This window comes from Lynx canadensis, chromosome F2, assembly GCF_007474595.2.
Source record: "Lynx canadensis isolate LIC74 chromosome F2, mLynCan4.pri.v2, whole genome shotgun sequence".
Taxonomy (NCBI): Eukaryota; Metazoa; Chordata; class Mammalia; order Carnivora; family Felidae; genus Lynx; species Lynx canadensis.
Genome location: NC_044320.2, coordinates 12,812,048 through 12,827,967, shown reverse-complemented (window position 1 = coordinate 12,827,967; position 15,920 = coordinate 12,812,048).

Here is a 15,920-nt window from a genome sequence, read left to right as displayed (position 1 = left end):
ATCAATGGTACAAATTCATGATTTTTAAAATGTATTGAGCACTCACTATGTGCTGGACGCCATTGTAAGCCTTACGGGAGTTAATGCATCCAATGTTTACAACAACCCTATGAGGAAGAACACTTAACATCCTCATTTAAAAGAGTGGAACGATGGGGCGCCTGGGTGGCTCAGTCCGTTGAGCGTCCACTTTGGCTTAGGTCATGATCTCACGGTTTGTGAGTTCGAGTCCTGCATCAGGCTCTGTGCTGTCAGCTCAGAGCCTGGAGCCTGCTTTGGATTCTGTGTCTCCCTCTCTCTCTTCTCCTCCCCCACTCATGCTCTGTCCCTCTCTGTCTCTCAAAAAATGAATAAATGTTAAAAAATTTTTTAAAAGAGTAGAGCGAGGCACAGGAAACTAATAGAATTTGCTCGAGATTATATTCTAGGGATGGTGGCATTCACGTTCAAACATAGCCTGCTTCTATCGTGGCTTTTTTTTTTTTTAAGTTAAAAATGTTAATACCAAAGTAATATATAATCCTGTGAGCATACCTCTTGACTCCCAAATTCCACTTACATGAATTAACAGAGATCTATACATATATTTATGTACAAGGATGAACATTAAACCATTACTTCCAGTATAGAAATTGGAAACAATCCAGATGCTGAATTATTAGGGATATATTGAGTGCTTAATTTAAAAATGAAAAACAAAAAAACAAAAATGAAAGCAAAGCACAAAGAAGAAAATGAAATCACTCATAATTCCTAGACTCTGAAATAACCACAAAGAAATCTAAGCAAATATTTCCCACTTTTTTCCTACATTTTGTTTCTGATACAAAATTGGGATCATACTGGATGTATTGCTTTATAATCTTACTTTTCTGTATAGTAACATTATTTTTTTAATTTTTTTTAACATTTATATATTTTTCAGAGAGAGAGGGAGAGAGAGACAGAGAGTTTGAGCAGGGGAGGAGCAGAGAGAGAGGGAGACACAGAATCTGAAGCAGGCTCCAGGCTCTGAGCTGTCAGCACAGAGCCTGACGCAGGGCTTGAACTCACAGTTTGTGAGATCATGACCTGAGCTGAAGTCGGACACTGAACCGACTGAGCCACCCAGGCGCCCCTGTATAGTAACATTATAAATCATTTTCAAACCATTACTTATTCTTCTACCACTTATTTAATGGTTTCACGGTATTCCATTATTTGTACATATCACGATTTATTTCACCAACATCTTATTGTTGGATCTGTGCTCTTCTAACCATTATTCCATGATGCCCCAGTGCACGGTGACCCATCAATCACAGAAAGTATTCTGGGATCTCTAATTCTGAGTTCAGGACCTTGTGTGATCTGTCCTAACGATTCCAATTTAGTTTCCCTGTGTTTTGCTTGAACTAATCCTGAATTTTAGCTAAATAGAGTCACTTGTTCTAGAAGAGTAACTTAGCACCTCTTGTAGCTACCATGTAATTCCTCTGATTGCATGTGTTTATCTACCTGCTGATCTAGCTGTACTCTACTAGACTGAAGATTCCTTGCAAGTGGAATTTCTGCCAGAACAAATTTCCTGAATCCACAGTGAGGGTAGTGTTTCGTACGTAGTACGCACTCAATAAATCTTTATGGAATAAGTGAAGGCAATACAATATTATTGTTAACATCGTAAGATCGCAAATAATTCAAAAATCTAGCAATAGAGAGCAAGTTGAATAAACTATGATATGTCAGTGCTAAAGAATTTTGAACGATAATTAAAAGGGAAAATGTAGCAAAAGAGAAAATTTCTGTAAATAATGTTAGCCCCAAAGAAGCAGGAGATATAATTAAATGTATGCTAGAATTTAAGCCATTTAAAATTGTAGGTATGGTGGATAAACACCGGGAGGGAGCTTTAGTGAGGTGTGAGCGGTAGGTGTTTTTGTTTGAATAGACGTAACAGGTAAAATTATTCCTTTCTCAGCTTCCTGTAATATTTTCAGAAAGAGGGAGTAAATGAATGAATCACATTTGTCAACGTATTTACATTTTTGAGGTGATTTTGTGGAATAATGGGATTTAAAGCATAAGCTTGTTCTTAATTAACTTGTTTCAAGTATTTTCTGTATTACCAGAAATGCGTTGCGCACTCTACGTACTTTATATGGTACGCTTCTTGATGCCGTCCGTGAAAGTAGGTAGTGGCCCCTGTTTTAGAACATTGAGGCACAAGGCTATTAAGCAGCTCGCTCAAAGTTACACTTAGGAAATGTCAGAATTTCCCATTAGTGGGCAGATCTTACGGGCAGATCTGTTGTACTTCAAAGCTCACATGGGGTTTACCAACGTATGAAAGTGTACCACCAGATATGTGAAGTGGGGTTGGACCCAAAGAGGGAGTTAATTAAAAGAAAATAGACCCTGCTTCCACAAGGCTTGGGTTTTGTTTTAGATCAGTGCCTATATGTATGAAATACCACTGAGAGGAAATGTGTGGTAACTCCATCACTATGTACCCTTCCAGTTTGGTTGTCCAACTGACATTTGCTTCTCCTGTAAAACTCAATTGCCTCCTCCTTGGAAAATACTTCTCCATCTCTCCTTGGCTCATGCAAGTGACCCTACTTTGAGTCTTAGGGCTTCTTGTTCAACATTCCACCAAAATACTTAGCATTATACGGTCATGTCCTCTGGGATGCAGGCTTCTCCAGGGTGGGAAATGTCTTGCCAATTCCTGTGATTCTGTGTCCACTTGGAACAATGGCCAGCACATATCATTTCTATTTTTCTTCAGTGAGACTTGTTGTGACTCTCCCACCACAGACATTCTTTAGAAAACCCCGAATCCCCCAAATGTGGGATTACAATTTACTACTGCTAAATGAATATGTAAATATAATGGCTGTGGTTACCCAATTGTTCCTGTGAAAGGCTCTCTTTCTTTAAAAATAGGCAAATACTTTGATTTGTCACATTTCTAAAGCACTTATGTGCCACAGCTTCTTTATGTCATGTTTGGTCTTATGGTAGCAGGGTCACAATGCTTTCTAAGGTCTTTCCCAGGTTCTCTTCTTCTGTGTCCTGGAACAGCTCTAGAGTGGAGTACACACTCCATTCAACATGTTCTTCAGGTGGGATGGCTAAGTCTTCTTGTTGCTGAGGAGGAATGATTTCCCATTTGTTTTCTTATGATTCAGACACTATGAGGCACTATGCAGGTCTCTGTCTCTGTCCCCATGTCCTTTTCCCCTATCCTTCCTTCCTGCCTCATCTCTGGGATGACATGGTCCTTCATTATTTCCCTCTTCCTTTATGAATCATCTGCATTCTCCACCCAAGATACTACATTCAACCGCTTGTTCATAGCCCAATATGGCCTCTAGCCCTCGAGTCTCTATGATGCCCACCTTAATCTCCAAGACTTTCCAGTGAATGGAGGCTCCAATGACTTACTGTAAGATTTCCAAAAAAGAAATTTTGACCCATTTGGAGTCGGGTGTCTACTTCTGGTCTAACAAGCTGACATCAATTTGGAGAGGGTCCCATGGAACATGCTGAGCTCAAAAAGGAGGCTGAAAGAGACTGCTAAATTGACTGATAGGACATATACAACAATTTATGACTCCTCCTCCCTGCTTCTCTAGTGCAACCTAATACACTGAGTATTTTTCATATCAATTCCCTTTTACTTCTCCCTTCCCACTGTTTTTTGCTCTCATACATTCTTGCTTAGATTACCATGATAGACTCTGATTTGGTCTCCTTACTCTGATCTCTTCTCCCATGCTAATACATTCCACATTGCTGCTTCTAGAAAATATGAACTGACCATGTCATTTTCCTCATTCAGAGCCTTCCTTGGCCACTTACTGCTTATGAAATACAGTTCAAATTCCTTGGGATGCTATGTAAATTCTTTAAAAATTCGATCCCTTCCTACCTCCCCCATCCCTCCGCTCTCTGCTCATTTTGCCTCCACTTGGTCCAACCCCTTTGAATGGTTTTCTGCTCGCAAGACCATATGTCCCAGCTTTCTTCTTGAAGGCTTCTGCAGCATTTTGTGTCACACTATATATAAGAATGGCCAATGCAGAGCTGGGCTCAGGGAATGGTTGTTGAATGAATAATGTATGAAAAGATATGAGTACACTACAAAATTCAGGGCTCTGGTCTTGACATTGGCATTCTTATTCTCCCACCCTATCAAGTTTTCTTAAACTGTACTTCTTGAATCCCCAGGCATACACACACACACACACACACACACACACACACACAGTGGAGATTACAATGGAAAAAACTATGTTTAGCTTTCTGATTAGTGCATAGGATCAGCAAAATGTCAAAGTTTTCTAATTTTGCTGAAATGAAATCAATTTAGTGTAGCAACACAACCTCATGCTAATTAGAAGCTCTAATTGGCATCTTCAATTAACAAGACTGTGAAACATTAAAATTGCTTAATGTAGTATTTTAAAAATGGATACACAATCTTTAAGAAATTTAAAACCTGTTGGGATAAAAATAATTGGTATAAAAAACTGGAAACTGCTTTCAAAAAATCTAGGACTCAGTTTTAATATCTGTGAAATGGAGATTGACCAACGTCTTAGGTAACTTTCAGCTCAGATTTATAACCCAGGAACAGACCACAACGACCTCACTTCTTATCTCTCTCCATTGATGAACCATACAGGACCAAGTGTCCTATCTCTGTCTAGTCCCAATTCCTAAATCAAAGATTGTCCTGTATTAGGTGCCAAACAAGCACTTTTGGCTAGATAACTGGCCAAGCTCTGAACAGTTTCTGCAAAGGGAAAAAAAAGGATTATATTCAAGGATATAGGTGGACCATTTAGGGAATGGTTAGATCATACTGATGTTTACCAAAGAGAACAAAGAGGCCACTTGGGAACAGACAATTGGCACGTTGAATAACTGCATGGCTGGCGGGAAGGGAATTAGGTAGGAACTCAAGGAACCAAGAATTCCTTTGGGAATGGCCCCAGAGCAGATAGTGAGAACAATTTTTAGAAAGTAGAAAAAGAAACGCAAACAATTACTGCCCAACTGAATTTAACTCTCCAGCCTTGCTGCCCACAAGTCTCTTTATTTAGTGCATGAATGAAGAAATAAATAGAACATGACCCATGACGACTGAAGCAAAGACTCAAAATAGAATTTGCAATGACATGGTGATGATGATGATGCTTATCAACATTCTGTGATCATTTGCTATGTACAGAACCTTGCCTAATGGAGTAGGACATAATAGAAGGAGGGAAAATGATAGATTAAGAGGAATTAAATGAGATTATTAATGTAAGGATCTGAATTTAATAGAAATCAATCCACATGTAGTCCTCCTTTTCCCCAGTAGAGTCAAGTAGACCTGTATTTGAATACGAGCACACAAATTACCAACCATGTGACCCTCAATAAGTTAACCTCTCTGAAGACAGATATATTGTATGTAAAATGGGAAAAGGAATACTTAGTCCACAACACTATTATGAGGATTCAATGAAATACGATATGCAGACATAATTTATTAATGGTTACGCAATATGGGATCTCAAATATTAGCTATATATATTACTCAACAGTGAGATAAACTGTATCCACACCACAACGAATAGTAATCAGTCAGTGGATAATTGTGTAGGAGGAGTGGTAAGGAAAATCATGGGGCAAAAACTGAGTGAGATGAGGCAGGAGAAGTAATCACATTGGGCCAGATCACATTGGGTCTGGTAGACCACTGTCTACAAAAAACTTCGAGTTTTATTTGATTGAAATGGGGAGCCAGTGCAACATTTTTATCAGGAGGGAGGCATAAATGTCTTAAGAGGATACTTAGCTGCTATGCTTAGAAGAGACTACAGGGGTTATAAGAGAAGGTGGGGGGAAGTCAGGAGGTTATTGCAGTAATGCAGACAAAAGATGATGATGGCTTGGACCAGACTGGTAGTGGTGGTGTTGGTGAAGAACGATTGGATTCTGATACCTTTTGAAGACAGAATCAAGAGTATTTCCTGACAAATTGAAAGGGAAACAGCACAGCTGACTCCTATTTTTAGAGTCTGGCCTAAGCAACCAGAAAGATGAGACTGGTATCCACTGAGACGGAGAAGCTCCAAGATAGCCTAGGTTTGGGGAGGAAGGATCAAGAACTCCGTTTGGGACATGCTGAGCTGGGGAGTTTGGTTAAGCATCCAAGTGGACATATCAAGCACAGAGCTGAATATACTAATCTGGAATTTATGAGATGGGTCTAGGCCAGAGATACACATTTGGGCATTGTTGGCATGTAGATAGATGGTAGTGAGTTGCAGCGAAGCTGACGACTATTCTTTTCCCAAGACTCATTTCACCTTGTTTTCGTGTAGATCCAAGAAGTGAAATTTCTTCCTTTCTCTCTTCTCCCTCCATCCCTTCCATCTCTCTGCCCTCTCCTAATGACTCCTTGCTTCTGCATAGAATAGGACCATCCACCCACATCTTTGGTCCCTTGTGCTTTGCTAGTTTATTCCTCTGTCTCTACTCAGCTTCTCCAGTACAGTGACTGCCACACTTTGTTGGGATTTGGGTTTGAGCCACAAAACGAGACAATGAAGCTAAGAGATGCAGGAAGTGAACTCATGACCTTAGATTTGGAAGACTGAGAAATCGGAGACCGCAGATTTTTGCACAAGTGCCCACAGAGTTGGGTGTTAATCACACGCCTACCTTCAACAAAACCCTCATCATAAGCGCAAGTTTATTTACTCTGTATATCATGAGGGACAAATGCTTGCTATTTTAGAGAGGATATGGTAGAACCAGAAGAATTGCATTTTGCCTTCAAATAGTGTCTGCTTTAGTGGGGGAAGTCATGCTAACTCTAAGAAACCACACGATCTATTTAGGAGAAAAGAATGGGACGATGGATGGGTGGGGAGGTTGGTAAGAAATAAATTACTCTTGGGGCACCTGGGTGGCGCAGTCGGTTAGGCGTCCGACTTCAGCCAGGTCACGATCTCGCGGTCCACGAGTTCGAGCCCCGCGTCGGGCTCTGGGCTGATGGCTCAGAGCCTGGAGCCTGTTTCCGATTCTGTGTCTCCCTCTCTCTCTGCCCCTCCCCCGTTCATGCTCTGTCTCTCTCTGTCCCAAAAATGAATAAACATTGAAAAAAACTTTAAAAAAAAAAAAAGAAATAAATTACTCTTATTTGATGATCACATTTTAGATTAAATGTCATACTATCTGTGAAGTCTTCACTAATTCCCCATAAGAATGGTTAATGATCCATAATGATGGACCAGAAAATAACTCTCACTATTTTATAAGATTTATTACTTCAATATAAGGCACATTCTTTGTAAAAAAAAAATCAAAACAAACTAACCAAAGAAAATTTCATGACCAGAGATGACCACTGAGATTGTCCTTTGGATATTTTTTCTATGCATACATTTATTTTACAAAAATAGATATCATGTTATACTTCTCTGTAGCCTCTTTTCTCACTTGACAATAGAGCTGAAGAGTTTTCCATGTCAGTCAGTATCTCCCCATGACATCATTTGGATACCTGCCTATTTTGAACATCATGGCTGAACCATGATGATGGGGATCGTGGCTTGTTTCATTTTATCACTTTTCAGCATCTGGGCCAATGACAAGTAATAGGATGTTCTGGTCATCACAGACTATTAGAGAGTTTAAAGTTCCTTCAGGCAACATCTAGCTAATTTCCTATTTTTCTGATGGGCAAGTTGAGGCTAAAAATATTAAATGGATGGACAGGTCAGATGGTCAGAAAGCTGCAGAACCAGAGGCCTCTGGGTGGCTCAGTCGGTTAAGCATCCGACTTCAGCTCGGGTCATGATCTCACGGTTCATGAGTTTGAGCCCCGTATCAGGCTCTGTGCTGACCGTTCAGAGCCTGAAGCCCGCTTCGGATTCTGTGTCTCCCTCTCTTTCTGCCCCTTGCCTACCCATTCTCTCTGTCTCTCTGTCTCTCAAAACTAAATAAAAATTAAAAAAATAAAATAAAATAAAGAAAGCAAGCTGCAGAACCAGAACTGAAACCAAGTGCTTGGACTCTAAGCCCAGTGTCCTTTCAGTACAACATCCGGAACCTGAGTCAACCCAACATCTGTGAAATTGATGTGTAATATAGGAAGAGGGTATAGTTAGGCAGGAGAAGTTTGGGGAGGAGATGACAGCAGGGGTCTTTTGTGGTTTTTTTTTGAACTTTCAATTTTACTTTAAACCCTGAGACCCCAGAGTTTCATAGAGGGGTGAATTTGCAGGGTGAGGTGTGGAAAGGAACTCATGAGGTCAGGTTTGCAAAACCCACAGTTGTACAATAGCTCAGATCTAGCCAACACCCTGAGAGGTGCCAAAAAACCCTAGGAGAGTGTGTGGCCACCCCGAGTCTCAATTCTGGTTTTGCATCATATCTGAAGGCTTCCTATCCCTCAGCAGTGAACACTATGAAACCTACTAACATTTCAACTTTACTCACAGTCAGGGATGATTTTAGGTGTTGATTTTGGCAACCCAGAAGGTCTCTGGCTTCCTGGAAACGCTCTCTAAGCCTCAGACCACACTCAACAGTGAATGAATAGCAAAGAATGCTGGGAGTTCCAGCCTTCTGTGGGAATAAGGCACGTTTTCACTGGCATGATCTACCTCAAGTGCACACCTGGCCAGGCCACTTCTTACTTAAACTTTCCCATGGCCTCCGGGTAAAGTCCCATCCCTCTGTGCGGCACATAAGACCCTCCACAACCTGGCCTTTGCCCACCTCTGTCTCCTCTCTGCTATTTTGTCTTCACCAACACAACTTCCCATAGGTCCTTGCACAGAACCATCCTAGTTTTCATCTGATTCCTCCTTTCTGGAATGCTCTTCCTCTTCTTTCATCCATGGCTAATCTCACTGATCTGGGTTTGGTCTCCTCTCTATTTAAATAACTCTCAAGTTGTTTCATCTGTGCCAGCTTCTGAGATATTCTTGGCAATTTTCAGACACATGGTTGGACTTTCTCTGAAATGTATGAGCGCATCTACGATCAATGTCACTGCCCCTAGGGGCATGGTTCAAATCACTGGACACCTGCTAAACATGCTGCATGTATAGCAGGGAGCAACTAATTTACCAGATTTAGAATCTAGAAAGGGCCCACTGCTTATTTTCCTCAGCTGCAAATTATTTGTATGGCATAGATGGCTTTCTCTAGCACCGCACTTTGGATATTTACTTAAATGTTGGCAGTGATAAAATGGTGGGTAAGAAATTGCACATTCATCAAAAGTAGGCGGCCTGATAGAAGTGCATAAACACGGTACTCATCTCAAAATTAAATTACCATATGTACATGGTTTGGCTTGTCATTTATGTACTTGTATATTTATATACCCATCATCCTTAATCACCTACAAGAATGAATGAGTGCATTTAAAAACAAATGTTTGCAACATAAGCTAATGGTTAATTGAAAATTTCTTCTTGGAGGAGAAATCTGAAAGGCAATCCCAGAGAAAACAAAAGCATTTTAAAGGAACGACAAGACTCGCTAACACCACACAGTTTGATTTTAGCTCAACCTAAAGGTAAATCCTGGTGAGATGCCCCAAAATTCTTCTTTAAAAAAAAAGTTTATTTATTTGTTTTGAGAGGGAGGGAGGGGGAGAGAAAGAGAGAGAGAGAGAGAGAGAGAGAGAGAGAGAATCCCAAGTAGGCTCCACTCTGTCCCCACAAAGCCCAACATGGGGCTTGAGCTCACAAACTGAAATCACGACCTGAGCTGAAACCAAGAGTCAGAAGCTTAACTGAACCAACCAGGCATCCCTCAAAATTATTGTTTTTATTTTTATTTATTTTTTTAAAATGTTTATTTATTTTTGAGGCACAGAGAGACAGAGCATGAGTGGAGGAGGGGTAGAGAGAGTGAGGGAAACAGAATCCGAAGCAGGCCTCAGGCTCTGAGCTGTCAGCACAGAGCCCGACGCGAGGCTCGAGCTCACAAGCTGTGAGATCATGACCTGAGCCGAAGTCAGACGCCCAACCGACTGAGCCAGTCAGGTGCCCCATCAAAATTACTGTTTTTAAAGCACAGCATACCCAGTACAGAGAGATAGCTCAGCTTATCAGGAAAAGCCCTGAATTTAGCACCAGGAACTTTGAGACCACTCCTTGCATAGACTCTTCTGGAGTGTGATCCTGAGAAATTTATGTAACTTTTCTAAGTTTTTTCTTTTCTCATATTTCATATGCAAATAATGCTGCAAACTTGCTATTATATTTGAAAAGCATAAAATATGGGGCAGCTGGGAGACTTAGTTAAGTGTCTGACTCTTGATCTCAGCTCGGGTCATGATCTCACAGTTGGTGAGATCGAGCCCCACGTCGGGCTCTGTGCCGAAAGGACGGAGTCTGCTTGGGATTCTTTCTCTCCCTCTCTGCCCCTCCTCCACTATCTCTGTCTTTGTAAATAAATAAGTAAACATTTAAAAAAAGAGAAAAGCATAACATACAGGAAGTGGCTTTGAGGAGCTAATTAAATGTCATTTACGTTCATATGGTACTTTTCTACCCCCATCGGCATGTTCTAAAAATCAAGGTCATAGAGTCCAGAAATGGTACTGGTGTTACTATTACAATAACAACAACAGCCGCTACAATAACAGTAATAGCTGATACTTGCTGAGAATTGACTATACGCCTGCGTTGTGTTAGCATCTTAAATAAATTAATCATTTGTGTCTCCTAAAACCCTTTACGAAGTAGCTGCTGTTATTTCCCCCATTTTACAGACAAGGAATTGGAGACCCGGAGAAGTTACGTAACGTGCTTACAACCACACAGCTAGTCATTGCAAGACCGGGATTTGAACCCACGCTTGGACTCTGGAGGCCAAACCTTCACAGTGACACTCTGTTCTTATAATGATCGTCAAAGAAGCTTACAGGTGGATACTGCTTCTTTCATAAGGACGGTCTCACTTTGTCCATGCAGCAGCCCTGTGAAATCGAGGCTACCATCATTACTCCACAGGTGTGAAACGGGGGTCAACAAGCTGAAGAAACTGGTCCAAATCGGCCCTGCGCCGGAATAGTGGAGTCCGACAGTTGTGCCACTGGGCTGGGGACCGATTACTGCTCCTGTGATGTTCCTGGCTCCGCTCTGCTTCTACTGCCCCCTCCCTTGCGGAGCATGCCCTCTCCGAGGACCCCAGTTGAGTCCCGGTGTGGTTTTGTTTGTTTCGACAGTTCTCTTTTCTCTCTCATTCTCTTCAATACTCTATGATGCATGAAACTCATTGTTTCTATAGGCATCATGCGGTTCTGCAGAGCTTAGAGTGAGCTACAGTGGGCTTCTAGCCTGGGGGTGGTCACTGGCATTTAAGGACATCATCGTTGGAAGGATGGCTCCAGGTGAATTCAACCTCTGATGTCAAGGTCACCTCCTACCTGGGTGTTGAGCTCACCTTGATTCACACTTCCTCAGAAGGAAACACAAGGCTGTCCGTAGATGGAGTTTGCACGAAGTCATTGCTTCCTGCAAATTTTAGAAAGGCACCCTGTTTCCTGTTGTTTGTGGTTTTGAACGCTCCATCACCTGGCCTTGATGAACCTGTCTAAACCCTCCAGACTGCAGTCTGTCACTTATGTCATTTTTTCTCTGGGCTCTCATAGCACCCTGTGCTTGAGATATTCTTTTGACTAGAACTCCCCTGTGTTAACCTTTGGCTCGGCTACCATGGTTTCAGCTGAGATGTGACCTATCAGACAAAATCTTCCTTGACTTCCTAAACCGCACATCTCTCCCATGTCATGGAATCTCTTTGAAAAAAAGACTCTCTGTGGGGGCACCTGGGCACCTGGGCTCAGTCGCTTAAGCGTCCGACTTTGACTCAGGTCATGATCTCACGGTTAGTGAGTTCGAGCCCCGCGTCAGGCTCTGTGCTGACAGCTCAGAGCCTGGTGCCTGCTTTGGATTCTGTGTCTCCCTTGCTGTCTGCTCCCCCCACCCCACCTCTCTCTCTTTCTCTAAAAAATAAATAAATATTAAAAAAAAGACTCCGTTCATCTTAGCATTCGTTACATTGTCCTGTTTATTATCCTTCTCCGGCACTACGCACTGAACTCTTTGAGGGCAGTGGTTTCTAGCATCTTCTATAATGCTTGGCACATAGTAGGTGCTCGATGAATAGCTGTTGATTAAATGTTTGCTTCGATCTCTGAAGGCACCAAATATCTTACAAGGATCTCTTTACTGATGTCCCTGCCTTCTAGACTATGAGTTTTCTGAAGAGGCGAACATTCTGCCTTGCTCAACGCCTTCTCCACAGTGTCTGACTCGGAGGACGCACTCAGCAAAAGAGGAACTGACCAGAATCAGATCCTCAGCTTGCCCTGCCTCCTCAGAAATGTATCCCTCCCCACAACTGCCCCATATCCCGTTTTCCATTTCTAATGTCTTCATTTAGTGGTCTGATCTACATAATTTAGCATTTGCATAGAGTATGCTCTCACTTCTCCTGCGTCTTAGGTGTTCATATCCCTCCCCTGCTGGTGAAACCTTAAGTGCAAGGTTAAATGGCATAACGCTTTTTTGTTCTCCTATGACTTGTACCCACCTTTTTTTCGTATTTCAAAAAATATGTATTCCTTAGTGATCAACGCCTACACTTAATAAGCTCATAAAATGTGCAACTGTGTAAGTGCTTTACATACAGGTTATGTCGCTCTCCATGACAACTGTAAGAAATAGGCATTGGGGAAACTGAGGCTTGGCAAGGCGATGTCTTATCCAGGTGGTGAATAACAAAAGCAGAATTGAACCACAGAGTCTGTGCTTTCGCCCCTTTCTACTTCTTCACCATGGTCAACTTAGACAAGCAGAGAAGTAAGGAGAGTGATATTAAGAGCCCCATAATTCCAACCCAGCACTTGGGGCAGCCAGTGTTAACATTTTCATACGTGGCTTTCCAGTGTGTGTGGTGAGCATGTCTCTCAATGACCCCCATGTCCAGCTCTTCACACCCTGGTGGAATTCCCCTCCTCCCCCTGAGCGAGGGCTCGATTTAGGGATTCACTTCTTTCTTGATTTTTTTTAATGTTGATTTATTTTTGAGAGGGAGACAGACAGAGCGTGAGCAGGGGAGTGGCAGAGAGAGGGGGAGACACAGAATCCGAAGAAGGTTCCAGGCTCCGAACTGTCAGCACAGAGCCCGACGCGGGGCTCGAACTCACAAGTGGTGAGATGGTGACCTGAGCAGAAGTCGGATGCTTAACCGACGGAGCCACCCAGGCGCCCCAGTGATTCACTTCCACTGAATATAATAAAGCAGAAACAATTGAATGTGGCTTCTGAAATGAGGTTATAAAATGACCATGACTTCCATCTTGAGTCTCTCTTCCTCTCTCTGAGATCCCTCATTCTGAGAGAGGCAAGCTGCCATGGTGCGAACAGATCTATGAAAAGTCCATGTGATTAAGTAACCAATGGTTCTGATCCATAGCCAGCAAAGATCTGAGACCTGCCCACTGCCACGCGGATTAGTCTGGAGGCAGCCCCACCCCATTTGAGCACCGTGGTGGTTGTCCCACTCAAGATACTGCTTCTCGCTTTGTGTGAGAGAGTGAGCCAGAGACACCCAGCTAAGCTGTGCCTGGATTCCTGACCCAGCATCTGCAGGATAATACATTTTTGTTGTTAAAGTTTTAATTTATGGCTGTGATTTGATACACAGCGATAGGTCAGTAAGACACAATCCTACATACATTTATATAAACATGGTGACGCATCTATGTTTCGCTATTTATCACAGATCAAAATTTAATTTATTGCGTGAAACAAACTGTGAAGTCATGCTTGGGTCTAACAGTCTTCTTTAAAAAACTGTTTTAGAAATCGTGAAATACAGCCACACGCAGAAAATAACGCAAGGCGCAAACACGCAGCTGAGAGGATCGTACGCAAACACCCAGATTCCAATTTCAATATATTTTATTTTTTAAATAAAATAAATCTGCAGGGTATACGCAAAATCAGTAACTATTTCGTCTTCAAAGAGAAGAAGAATGGAAAGCCAAACAGGCATTATTTTCGGCTGGTTTATGAATTAGAGTCTCTGAATCGGTATGAAATACTGCCATATACTTTCCTTTGACCATCTAAAGAAGAAATTCTTAGTCAAAATTTTTAGTCATCAGGAGGAAGTCTAGGAATTATGCCATGGTGGAGAATAAATACTACACAGGGACAGAGTGGGCCCTCAGTACAAAACCGCTGAATGAATGTGGAATTTGAACAATGGGTTTATGCTCTTAGTTGCTTGGAAATGTGTGATGTCATCACTCGACATATCTGAGCCTTAATTTCCTCATCCTTAAAATGGGAACATGCTCAGAAAGTGATGACTTTCAGAGAAAACGGCCATGTTTATGAAAACCTTTTGCAGAACACTTGGCACGTGACGAGCTTGCAATCCATCAACTGCAACTGAATGATAATTCGCATTTCAGGATACCAACAAACAGTGATTTGCCAGGATATAAACCTTAAGGAAATATATGGCTCTAAAACATAGTAACTTCAGGGGTGCCTGGGTGGCTCCGCTCGGTCGGTTGAGTGTCTGACTTGGGCTCAGGTCATGATCTCACAGTTTGTGAGTTGGAGTCCCACATTGGGCTCCGTGCTGACCGTGCAGGACCCATTTCAGATCCTGGCCTCCTCTCTCTGCCCCTCCCCTCCCCCCTCCCCCCACGGGCTTGCGTGCTCTCTCTCTGTCAAAAGTAAACATTAAGAAAATAATAACTTCATTTCTTATTAAATGATAAATGCTCAGGGGCGCCTGGGTGGCGCAGTCGGTTAAGCGTCCGACTTCAGCCAGGTCACGATCTCGCGGTCCGGGAGTTCGAGCCCCGCGTCAGGCTCTGGGCTGATGGCTCAGAGCCTGGAGCCTGTTTCCGATTCTGTGTCTCCCTCTCTCTCTGCCCCTCCCCCGTTCATGCTCTGTCTCTCTCTGTCCCAAAAATAAATAAAAACGTTGAGAAAAAAAAATTTTTTTTAAAAATGATAAATGCTCATAAAAGACAATTTTTAAGAATACCTTTTAAAGGGGGTGCCTGGGTGGCATCTGGGTGGAACCTGCTTAACATTCTCTCTCTCTCTGCCCCTCTCCCCCATCGTGCATGCTTTTCCTGTCTCTGTCTGTCTCTCAAAAAAACCCAAAAAGAATCTTTAAAGCACAAAGAAGAAAGAACAAATCACTCTAAAATTCCACCAGCAAGAAATAACCAAGATTAACCCTTGGTGGATGTCACTCCAGATACCCCTGTGCATAGATGAGTGGGTTAGAAGTATGGAAGGCTATTTTAGGTAGGCAAATAGCCAGTTAACTAGAGATCATACTTGACACGCTTATTCAAATAAAACATTTACTTAATTTCACTTGAATGTAACCAAAGAAAGATAAACCGAAGTGAAACCAAAGGAATTGCTCAAACTTAGCTCATGTTTTTTTTTTCTCTACTGCCAACAAGAGTATTTCCTCAAACATCTCTCTCGTAAGGCTAAGTAAAAACTTGATGAAATCAATTAAGTTAGTGTCATTTTTTTTTTTCCTTTTAACTTTTCAGGCAGTACTAATTAACCTCTTACTATAAAGGATGAAGTGATTCATACCGATACTTTCTCTCTGTCTCTTTTGCCTCCTGACTTCTGTTACTCTTATAAATTTAAACTTGAAATCATTGATAACACATTCTGTTCAGCAATAAATAATTTTGCTCTCGCGCTGTTGTTTATCCTTGTTTAAATGGATTTAATCCGCATTGTTAGTTCTTTTAACAATAACTTGACCCTAGAGGGGGGTGTGTGTGAGTGCAAGTGTGTATTAGATAAATTCATCTTGTAATTGAATTAACCTTCAGTATATTTCCCCAA